Genomic DNA, 9,341 nt, shown 5'->3' with positions numbered 1-9,341 from the left:
ATAAAAACATGTGATTTTCTGCTCTGCTAGAGTATATTTAAGATTAAATATATTTCCTTTGTTCATACAAAAGATTCTCAAAACATCTTTTGTGGAGATTAGACACGATTTAATACTAATAACTCCATTTCCAAGCCTGTGAGGATAAATATGATGTGTTTCCCAACATTGATTCCTTCTAGTAAGACAGAGGAGGAGCAAAGAGGAAAGGAGGAGGAGAAAGAGGAGGAGGAGGAGGATGGAGCTGACCTGCGTGAGATGCTGATGCTGTTGCATGCTGCCTCCATCCCTCCCTCTCTCTCCCTCAGCCATGGTGTGGTGGAGGGGTGGGGGGCGGGGGGGGAAACAAGGAGTGGTTGTGTGATTCCCGCTTAGCGCGCGAGACAGAAAGAAACGGCACGAGGGTGGAGGAAGAGGAGGAGGAAGAGGAGGAAGAGGGGGAGGAGGGCGTTACCCCCACAGCACTTCAGCATGGATCCAATGTGGAGGCAAACGGAGCAGCTTCTTCTACTGAGCGTTTGAAAGCGGTAAGTTAAATATCTCATTTGTTGTTTTTCTGTTGTTGTTGTTGTTGGGTTTTTTTTTTTTTACCCTAGCATTAAAATAAAGACAAGCAACGCGAGCTTCAGATGGGGCCGCCACTTTACGACAACGTGATCCTTCAAGTGAATTCAGCACGACTGAAAGGAGCCAAAGGAGGCTCTGCGTGGCGTTCTGATTGGATAGAACCAAACAGAAAATTGAACCTGATGGGAATAATGCAGCAATAGGAGCGAGGCGTGCTGGAGACAATGATAGGGACTAAGTAAATAAATAATACAATCAAAAATACCTATATTATATTATATTATATTATATTATATTATATTATATTATATTATATTATATTATATTATATCATATTATATTATATTACATTGAATTATATGAAGTATGAGGCAGTAATAAAAGGTGATTAACAATTGAGCTTGCCAGTAAAACACGCACAGTGGACAGGTGAGGTGTTGGCCATCTGCTGGAACCTCGAAGACTGAGTAGAGCCCAATTGGGAACAATGACAATAGTGGAAAACCTCTACAGTATAATAAAGTTTGACACTTAAAAGTTTGGAGAAAGGTGAGTCCTGCAGCAATTCTTTTCTTTGATTTATTTAAATTTAACCTTTTTTGCATTTTTTAATAAGTATGTATTTATTTATTTATTATTATTATCATTGTAATTTCATTTATTTTTTCAGCCTTTCCACCTCTATGTATTATTATTATTATTATTGTATGTAGAGACTATGGTCATGCAGTGTAGTCCAAGTGTAGCAGGAGGCTTACCGCGTCATCATCATCATCATCATAGCAGCCTTTAGTTCCAAGCAATTAAGCAGCAATGCAGCATGCACTCGCTCTTGTGTTTGCCTGCACATGTAAAATGTCAGGTATATGGGATGTGTATATCATATACAGGCCTATGGGAAGAGACACCAGCAGCATGGAGCCTGCAGACTGAGCGTCATGCATTAAGGCCCTCCAGCTGGAGCCAGTTCACTTTTAATCAAGTCAATTGAGGAAACTGATTCCCTCCTAAATGGGAAAAACCAGATGTCTTTTGCCGTGAAATAAAGTTAGCGTTACACAGCGCAGCAATAAATGAAAGGCCATTCATGTGAATATGTGGATGCGGGAGGAGGTCATGTGATGTAAATGTTAAAGTGCACCTCCTTCTTCGCCGCCCCCGCCCCAGAAAGGAAGGAAGGGGGTTGATAGAACATCCCAATGATTGGTGACTGTGTGAAACACATCAGTCCAGTTTAATGAAGAGGGCAGCAGTCAGGTGTATTTTGACACCTACGTGACGCTCTGAGAACTGAAAACACGTCCACTTGACTTGTCATTAGCACTCACACAGACAGTTGGACAGATGGATGATGAGAGCAGGCCATGCTCACTAATGAGGACTTACCTTCTTCATTCACACCTATGGCAATTTGGATGCAGGAATGGAAATTGCAATTTCCTTCATCAATAAATCTCTAAACGTAGTGGTAAATACATAATGGTTTTTACCAAAAAAACAGGATTTTTTAAAACATATTTTTAATATGTTAGTGTCTGGTGTCAGGAAAACAAAAAAACAAAAACATAGTGTGAAGCAGGAGTTCCTGCAATCGTCAGCATGTGCTCTGAGATGAACGAGGCAGTATATGACAAGAAATGGCCTTTACTGGGAAGTCACACGCACATTTTTGTCTTAACGCAAGCATAAACAAGCCTAACTCACGCTTCAAGTAAGATGATGAGACGTACTATTTTTTGTGGGGGGGAAAGGAAGACCCCTCTATCGTCACTCAAATGACAAAAAGCGTAAATAAAAGTAACAACAACGGCATAGTTTTGCTCCAAACAAAAAAAACCTGTACCTTGGATTTCACTTTTTGCACTGTATTGGCCATATATACTGTATACACAGTATTATACCATTGTGGTCCGATGAAAAACATATGAAACAATCACGGTTAATTGGTTTCAGACTTGATCGGGATATGTGAATTTCCGCAAAGTAGGATTCCTTCTTTATAAATGGAATATTTATGTAGTTATGGCATCGATCATACGATCTTCTAAATACGGGTTTTAGCATTATCAGAGCCCTCTAGACATGAAATAACACCACTATAGTGACTTTTACACTGGTATTACGCAATACAGTAGATATAATCAGTGAAAGTAAGCCATTGAAGACACAAATAAAACTCGTGTTTGTGTGTGTTGCAGTAAATGTGTTCCCTGGGGACCTTAGTGGCAGGCGGACAGATGTTTGGAGGACAGGAAGCGACGTCGGCGGGTGAGAGTTTTGTTTTAGCTAGTATTGGTTTATGCCCGTGTTGTTATTATTATATTATTATTATTATTGTGTCTGTTGTGAGGTAGTTTAAATCTGCAATAAATGCCTGTTGATCCGGCAATCAAGTCTGGTGCTTGTCTCACTGTCAGGGAAATCCTTGCAGATAACCAAGACAAGTACTGGACTGTATAACTACTCAAAGAAACAGACTCAACCACGGCAAGATTGTCTTACTCGCGAGGAGAAACGGAGGGACGCACCAGAGATGTATCCCATACCGCTCTGCTTACGCTCCTCCGAAAAACCTCTCTTTATTTGCAATTGGGCGTTCCCTAGTTACAGGAGAGTTTAGCTTCTCAAGGAAGGGGCCTACTACAGCTGAACTCTGTGTCTCTATTTAAGTGTGTGCGTCAGTGTAGTGATATCATACATGTGTGGTTTAATTAATTTTCTAACATCACATCCTGCAAAAAGGAGCAAAAGACCTTGAGCACCTCAACCTCCTCCATGTCTCCGAGTTACACAAGACTGATCACTTTGATTCCCCTCACAGGGCCTGCTTGTTCCCTTCTATGCACAAGAGTACAACAATAATATATTTATAGTGTGGGTGATAACATATATAGATTACCTGATGCTGCAAAATGCAGCTGCTCGTGTTCATGGTCACATCACATTCTCACACGTGAAAATGTGTGAGCGTTTAGTACATTTTCATAACAAAACCTTCACAACAATAGAAACACATTCTTTCACACTCACCAAACGATTACTGACACCTAGCGACCAATGTATAATACTACATTCACAATTAGAATGCGTCTTCTTCCTTGTATTTGTATTGTAGTTCATTTTGTTAGTTAATTTTGCCATTTTATGCTTGAAAATGCTTAATGTTAGGCATTAAAAAACATATGCATATAGATTTTTTACTAATAAGGCTGTATTGAACTACAAAACAGCATGCTTTATGAATGAATACTATATACAGTATGTTTGAAAACCCATAATAGGGTGAAGCTGCAAAATTCGAACTGCAATGTGGTGAGGGACGACTGCATCTCCAAATTTTGTGAGTTTAGTACTTTGAATAAAAAGAAAAAAACTACACACACTTCATCAAGCAGCGATGACGTGCATTTCTTTCATTCAACTTCCTGCACTTAAGTTCTTCTGCAACCCGTTTAGGCGGCAAACTTAAGTAGCATGTGAAAGCTGCCAAGATATCATTCAGTTTCCACCAGTCTCCATTGTGTGGGTATATACAGCATTCCAGTGTTGTTGTCCAATGAAAAACATGTATGACCAAACATAAAAACAGAGTGTTGTTTTTTTTCTAATACAAGTGATAAACACACAAAATATGAAGATTTTTCATTGGACGAAGTTTGTATGTACTGTAACTTCTCACAATTACAAGTGCGCATCAGAAAGGGGACAGTGCATGTTGTTCATTGCTCTGTGTGCATTATATGAACATATAAGTACGTCTGATGATTATTTTGTGCATTGAGTGTTTAACCTTTATATTGGTGTTCCAATTCTCCCCATGGCGCAGCGGTGAAAACATGTCACTGTGAGGGGGGATTCCCACGAAAATGAAGCTTTATCGTTGGTTGTATGCATTTTTGTAGTTGGGATACTGCGTTATCGTGATTGTTAAACTTTCCCCTTCATTTTCGTATTAAATGAATATGGAGACTTAAACCACAGCCATCGTGAGCGGACAAAAAACCGTGAAGCTCAGATTCAACCCATTCAAACGGAAGGATGCTAACATCAGACTGGAATACAGTAAAAAAAAAAAAAAATAATAAAAATAAAGCAAATATGTAGGATGATTACGATCTATTTATCAGTGCTCAAGTGATTTTTTTTAATCAAAATGTCACCATGCAAAATACACATTTTTGAACAGGAATTACCATAAAATTAATCAAACAATTATGTTCACTATTTCAAGTTAATTCAGTAGTAGGGGGTACATGGCTTCAAGTCAAATGTCTGAAGGGGTACGCGACTGTAAAGAGTTTGGGAACCACTGCCTTAGTGGGTGATCTTTTTTACATTTCAAAACAATAGCTCTCCTATTTTTTTTTTTTTTTTTTTTTACCACAGTCTCTTTAGGCAACAAACCAGTTGGGTACTGAGTCCATTCTGCAAATAGTGAATTCCATTAAGGCTTCTGTTGCATCATAAACTAAGGGAAGCAATTTTAAGGCACAATATGCACTAATCTACCATAATTATTGGACTAACTGCATCTTTATCAGTAGTTATAGAAGCTACAGGTGTCTTTCTAAACTGTAAATATAAAATGTAATGAATACAAAAGCTGTATTTTTATAAGCTATTTTAGCCCTTATAGGTATGGTAATGGTTATGGTTTAGTTGAATTCAAACATGCTTAAATTCAAACATGTCCGAAAGGATGAAGCAGTATTTGTTTAATCCTACCCCTCAGCAACTACTGATTATTTGTTCCCTTTCTGTGTTTGAAAGTTTATCATTTTTAATAGTAAAAGAAAAGAATAAGACGTGTAGTCGTAAAGTCTATGGAGTTTGTCGATAGCTTGTTCAATATTTTAAAAATAATATATTCAAAAAAGCATAGAAAATAAATCAAAAAGGAAAAGCTGGAAAAGAAATAAGTACATCAATAGGTACACTTGTATCTATTTCTTTCTTCACACTGAGTGTGTAGAAAGAAATAAAGGGAAGGGTAAATAGCAGGAAGGTTAAAGGGGTGGAAGAAGAAAAAAAACACTAATGTTAGTAAACCAGTTAGTTCTCTGGTGGGAGCTGTCCTTGGTGCTGACGCAACATGCTGCCAACCCACCACCCACTCTTTACCCATGGATGTGCCCCCCACACCCCCACCCCACACACACTTCCACTGGATGTTTTATTGACAACGACTTCTCTCTAATTGGCAAATGTGTAGTCTGAATTTATTCTCCATGGAAAGGTCCGGGGGCCGTGGAAGGCGGGCGCTTGGCGCTAGGGAGAAGACGGAAAGGGATGAGTGAGAGCGTGAATGAAAGGTGGTGGTGGGGGGATGAGGTAAGACGCGAACATGTGTATTTCATAATGGGTGAGCAACCTGCCCCCCTCTGTCAGTGAGCAATGCAAAAGGGACTAGCTTTTGAATATGTTTACCGAGATGCACTCGGATGATTAGCCTGTGCTCCAGCTTGAAATGCTCTTGCATCCTTATTCAAGGGTGATTGTCATCTCTTCTGTCCGTCTTCTCCTACATAGGTGCTGTCCTACCTCCTTAAGGGGAACAAAGAGGACAAGACCATGGCCTCTTGGCTCCATGCACTCTCGACCACGGGTATTCTTGGGTTGATAATACAGATGTGGATGTTATTGCTTGAGAATACGCGTAGTCGAGTGGCGGCTTTGTCATCTTCGCTGGACCTGAAACGGGCATTGGTCACAAGGTGGGGAGGGGTGGTGCAGCTAATAGAGGTGGCTTTTAATGGGTAAGCTTGAAACAGGATGCAATCATGATCATCAAATCCACTCGCTTCAATGTTGATTTTATTTGCTGCCCTAGGTTTATCAAGCATGCCCCTCTTAACACCTGTGGAGGAAATGAGTTTGCATGGATCTCCTGCAAGAGGCGACCTCCTGCACTAAGATCAGCCCAAACCCAACCCCCCCAGGCCCCCTCCCCCTCCAGGCTCCTTCAAGGCATTAGTTCAGGGAGATTAACACTGAAGTCACATGTTAATTACAAACCTACTCTTGTCGGTCAGCCGTGCCCCCAAGAGAGAGACTATAATCTTATCACCGGTGAGAGGATTTCATGAGCCTTTTTTACCACCATTTCGTAGGATTTTGTACAAAAAGCATTGCGTTGCATTTAGTAGAAAAATGATTGAAATCATGGCAATTTACAAAATGCATTCAATTTTATATTTTGTTTATCTATGCATTTTTATATAATGTAATATGTTAAATATTTAAGTAAATCAACATTGTACTATATACACAAATAAATACAAAATCATTTACCTTCTTGGCAGAATGTAATGATTTCAGTGCATGTCGGCCATCTTTGTAGAAACTGTTAAGTTTTGTACATGCTGCAAAATAGTCCCTTTCAAACGCAATGCAGCGGAATTTGAAATTAAAGTCAGCATAAGAATAACTAAATTATTTCCTTTAGTATAAAGCATGATAATGACCATAAAAAAGGAACTGAAGAAAGCAATACAGTGCAAGATGGCTAATGTGACAATCATAATAAAAGAAGAAAAATTTACACTATTTGTTTTTAGTTGTTTATTTTGCTCTACTGTGCAGTTTATTTTTATACTTGCATGGCAGTTTATAATGTTAAATGTTATATAAAATACTGCCTGCATAGAACAGCTTGAACCTAGAATGGATTTTTTTTTTTTTTTTTTTTACCACAGAAGGGTACCAGGAAAAGTATGATGATAACCAAACAGAAACTGGCACATATTGGGACATAAGAAAGCAACACAGTACAACATGGCTAATGCAACAATAAAATCATAATAAAAGACAAAAAATTAAGTACACACTGCGGTCAGCTTGATTTTTTCTTTATGTGACTCGCCTCACAAGCACTACCCTCTACGCCCTACTGTGCTTGTTTTTTTTTTTCCATTTACACTTGTATGACAGTAAATGATGTTAAAATATTTCCTGTATAGTACAAGCTGAGTGTAGAACTAACCCTAACCCTGACCCATTTCTTATGAGAAGAAAGGTTTAAACAAAAGGGATTGTGTTGGACTCCTGCTATGTAGTGCTGGACTCCAGTGACATTTCCTACTGGTGGGAATGCAATTACCTTCAATGCTAAGGCATGGTATATTATTCCAGAACCCAGACTACTACTACTGCATACATTTACCCACGTAAGAGATCAGTTTTTTTTTTGTATATAGATTGTCCTGAGCCAATGTAAGAATCCACACACATTAGCAAGGTTCAGGAGCTACACAATCCAATAGGGAAATAAGGCATTGATTGTGCTTATATGCTACTATTTTTAGCCAGAATGATGGATGTTTATGTCTTTTATTGATCAAGTTGAGGTGCGGGTCGCTAGGCATGCTGATTAATCAGTAGGGCGACCCTGTTGGAATAAAACATTTAAGTTCCATTAGCATAGCTGCTAAGCATTTCACTGCAAAGTCAGCGATATACTGTATATTAGCATGTGTGCACATGATGGATTGTACTCATATGACTTAATGTTGCATGATTTTTAAGCACTGCCTAAGCAAAGCGCGCATTCAACAGAGCAGAATGCAATTAGGAATTTTAATGAGAATTTCAGTCTGGTGTAAACTTGTTGATTGGGCAAAGCAATGTGGGCACTGGGCACACTTTCGTTTGTATTTCGTGTGTGTGTGTGTGCACGCACTAAGCAACAAAATGACTATTGTGAGCACAGCTCCAGGTGCCTAGCAACCACATCGCTGTTTCCCTGGCAACAGTTGCCTCGCACTCACTGTGTGGGTGATTGGCAGCCTTGGCAACACAGACGGAGTGACCCTTGACCTCACGTGCTGAATGAGAGACGATAAAGACCAATAGAGAGGGGGTAGGTACGCACACGCACACACACAGACAGACAGAGCAGAGGCTAAGTGATAATCATTCTCCATTGTAATCATTCTCCAGCATGTTTCATAAGGTATCGTCAATAGCGCTCCAGCTGGGGTCCGTCATCAAACACAATACACACACACACACACACACACACACACAGCTCATTTACTGTCACAGGCTACTTCTTTGGTTTGTGATCACCCACCTTCTGTGTACTGTGCTCAGGAATAGAAACAATGATGGGAATAGATGTCCATTATACTTTGAATTATCAGGAACATTTGGAGAATTGACAGTATAATTACTGAGATATGTTCTGGGCGTGAAATTGTAAAAAATAAAAATGTGTTCACAGTAGAGCATTTCAGCTCAGGACCCAAATTACATCACGTACTGTATTGCCTTAACAAATAACATAAGACTTTATTCAAAAAACATGGAAAAAAAAATGTTATTGTGTGCCCGTTTGATCATTAAAATAGGTTTTACAGCATTTTACTCAGCAATAATTAATTTAAGGGTGGATTTTTTTTGTTTGTTTTGTCTTTGTGATGAGGTGTACATCCAACAATGTTTCTTTGTATTTTGCGTTCATGTACATATAGCCTGTTAAGAAACTACACGGTCATTTTACAAGAATCAAGACACAATAATATAACAATAAAGTCTAATTTAAAAACTATGGCCGAAATCCTTGAAAAATCATGTGATCAGCCGATCAATGCCATTCAACGGCGATCACCTGTGGCTAGTCCTATTGCAGTCCGCAGCGATCCCTTCAATGCAGTGTAGTGTCTTGCCCTAACGTTGTGGACAGTGATCATTTCCACGATACCCAGACTGGCTAGGTTACACAAAAATGGGGTCACATATCGGCACCCTTTTCGTTTGCCTTTCTTCTCTCACCT

General features: G+C 39.2%; 1 long non-coding RNA gene across 2 annotated transcripts; it reads left to right on the top strand.

Moving 5' to 3' along the window:
- Nucleotides 1–278: 278 nt before the first annotated feature.
- Nucleotides 279–7,470, top strand: LOC129183285 (uncharacterized). Of its 2 annotated transcripts, XR_008570765.1 has the most exons (4): nt 279–527; nt 2,766–2,835; nt 6,097–6,323; nt 6,398–7,470. It is a non-coding gene; the product is annotated as an uncharacterized LOC129183285 (long non-coding RNA). The 2 variants fall into 2 exon arrangements; XR_008570766.1 differs by lacking the exon at nt 2,766–2,835.
- Nucleotides 7,471–9,341: the final 1,871 nt, after the last annotated feature.

The sequence above is a fragment of the Dunckerocampus dactyliophorus genome, chromosome 6 (assembly GCF_027744805.1).
Source record: "Dunckerocampus dactyliophorus isolate RoL2022-P2 chromosome 6, RoL_Ddac_1.1, whole genome shotgun sequence".
NCBI classification, from domain to species: domain Eukaryota; kingdom Metazoa; phylum Chordata; class Actinopteri; order Syngnathiformes; family Syngnathidae; genus Dunckerocampus; species Dunckerocampus dactyliophorus.
This window is presented reverse-complemented; position numbering and strand designations above follow the sequence as displayed.